Genomic DNA, 2593 nt, shown 5'->3' on the forward strand with positions numbered 1-2593 from the left:
TAATTTTTTGATTTATTGTAGAGATGAGGTCTCGCCTGCCTAGGCGGATCTCGAACCCGCAGGCTCAGGCAATCCACCCACCTCAGCCTCCCAAGGCACGGGATTACAGGCTGAGCCACTGAGCCCGGCTCATCACTTTTTATGGTGTCTTTCCATTAGCAGAAATTCTAAATTCAGTTGGGTCAGATGTATTGATGCTTTCCTGTAACTTAGTGTGTTTTGTATACCACTTAAGAGATCTTTGCTATCCCATGTCTGTAAGATGCTCTCCTGTGTTTGCTGCCGGAAGCTTCCTTGTTTCACCATTAGCTCAAACACTGCACTCTCTGGTCAGAAATGGAGTTTTGTGTTGGGTTGAGTTGGGAGTCAGGCTTGGTTTTCCTCTTTCTTTTTGCATGGATGTATTTGTCAAGGACCATTTATGGAAACGACCATCCCTTCTCAGTCGTCTTCTACGTGGGTTGTGTGTGGTCTTAGGTCACCCCCATGGCTGCCTTTTGCACTGTTTTGTTGTCATACTGCTATCACAGATGAGGAGAACCGAGCCTCATGGAGAGAAGCTCACTTGCCCTGGCCACGAAGCTGATCAAAGGAGCTAGACTCAAGGCCCAGTCTGCCCAGTCTCCTGCCCAGCTCCCTGGCCAAGACTGACATGGTTGCCACCAGTTGCACACTGGAGTAAAGGATTCTGAGACCAGGTCTCATGGCAAGTGTGTGGAGGGACTGGGCCTGCCTCTCCAGCTCAGTGTGAGGTCATGGTCCTAGTGTGAGCCTGTGGTCCCAGCAGGAGACCATGGTCCCAGCACGAGCCTGTGGTATCAGTGCCTCTGCAGTATCTCCCAACGAAGGTCCAAAAGCCATATTATCTCATCAGGGACCCTCAGCATGAGGTATGCAGGTTGATCCTAATCCTAATGAGTCACCAGCTTGTGGCATGGCAGCTGCCCTCTGCAGAGAGGCCTGCCGGACCTGTGGTCCCAAGTGTCCTGGTTCCTGGGCACTCCCTGCTTTGTGGACCAGCACTGTGGTAATGCCTGCTGCCCTGGAATGTGTTTGTGCTGTAGCATGGAGCTGGGTGCTGTTTAGACGGATCAGGAAGGCAGGCTGTGCTGACCATGGGGAGACCATGGGACTGGTGGGAGGATGCCCTAGGGAGGAGGTCAGGGTGGGAGGATTTGAGGTAGTAAGGGAGCTGCCTACAGTCACAGTGACAATTCCACACAGCATCAGAGTCTTGTCATATGTTGGCTGGTGAGTTTCCTAGTAGTTTACAGAGCTGCCTTTTGTCTTCATCTGACCTGGCTCCCGGGATTGGAGAACCTGTGGGTTGTCTAGCTCTTGTGCCCATGTCACGCCCCGTCCTCCTAGTGTGGCACAGCTGTTCTGGCTGAGACCACACCCTCTGTGCATGGACAGGCTGCCTGTGGATGGGCGTTTTTTTTTGGGAGGGGATGTCACAAACCCAACCTTTTTTTTTTGAGTTGGAGTCTCACTCTGTCACCCAGACTGGAGTGCAGTGGCCACTCCCGGCCACCGCAGCCTCCACCTGCTGGACTCCGACGATCCTTCCGCCTTAGCCTTCCGAGTAGCCGGACTTATAGGCATGCACTACCACGCCCGGCTGATTTTTTGATTGATTGTAAAGATGAGGTCTCGCTGCCCAAGCAGTTCTCGAACCCGCGGGCTCAGGCAATCCACTCACCTCAGCCTCCCAAAGGTGCGGGATTACAGGCTGAGCCACCAAGCCTGGCTACAAACCCAACTTTTAACTCCCTCCCTTTATGTGAAGCAATGAAGGATTTTCTTTAAATTTCCTCGTAGTTTTGAAATCTTAATCATAGGAAATGATGCCTTAGGAGGCTTGGCATGATTGAGACATTCTGTGGGGTAGTAGAGACAAGGCAGAAATGGGAAGGGGCTGCTGTACCCAGACCCTGTGGGACAGCCATGTCCTCAGCAGGGAGTGGGCTTGCCATGTTTTCACAGATGAGGAGATGGAGGATCTGGGAGTTAAGGAGCTGGTGGGGTACCTAGCTAGGTGGTGCTTTCCGGAGGTTCTAGCAAGAGACACCTCCAATGCACCCCCCAGGGCTCTTGTTCCAAACCTGCACTGGGGAGTGTGTAGAGCAGACACACACACAAAGGTGTTGGAGGAGATGCAACCTGCCAAGTAGTTCCTAAGACTTCATGTGGCAGAATCATGGCCAGGAGACAAGAGGCCCCTGGCATTTCCCATCTTTCCTTCCTGCCAGTGTGAGCTACTGCCCAGCTCAGCGGCTTTTCCTGCCTCGTTGTCTGAACATCCCCAGACCAGGGCTAACCCTGGAGTCTGGCTTAGGGTTTTGTGTCCTGTGTCTACACTTGTCACAAGGGGGAAAGGGTCCCATAGGTCCCGGCTCCATGGAGTGCTTCTTGCTGAAAAACCACTAAGTGCTGAACTAGGTAGACATCGTAGCTCAAGGAGAAATGCCTATGTGCTGGGAGCAGTGATAGAAGCATGGGAATAAAAGTGTTTATTGAAGCCAGGCTCAGTGGCTCAGCCTGTAATCCTGTGCCTTGGGAGGCTGAGGTGAGTGGATTGCCTGAGCCCGCG

The 2593-nt window shown here is 52.7% G+C and overlaps 1 protein-coding gene across 2 annotated transcripts in view; it reads left to right on the forward strand.

The window, feature by feature from the left end:
* Nucleotides 1-2593, forward strand: part of FAM53A (family with sequence similarity 53 member A) — a 25671-nt gene that overhangs the window by 8546 nt on the left and 14532 nt on the right. The window lies entirely within an intron of this gene.

This window comes from Carlito syrichta, unplaced genomic scaffold (assembly GCF_000164805.1).
Source record: "Carlito syrichta isolate Samal-C Ts95f unplaced genomic scaffold, Tarsius_syrichta-2.0.1 Scaffold143215, whole genome shotgun sequence".
Classification (NCBI taxonomy): domain Eukaryota; kingdom Metazoa; phylum Chordata; class Mammalia; order Primates; family Tarsiidae; genus Carlito; species Carlito syrichta.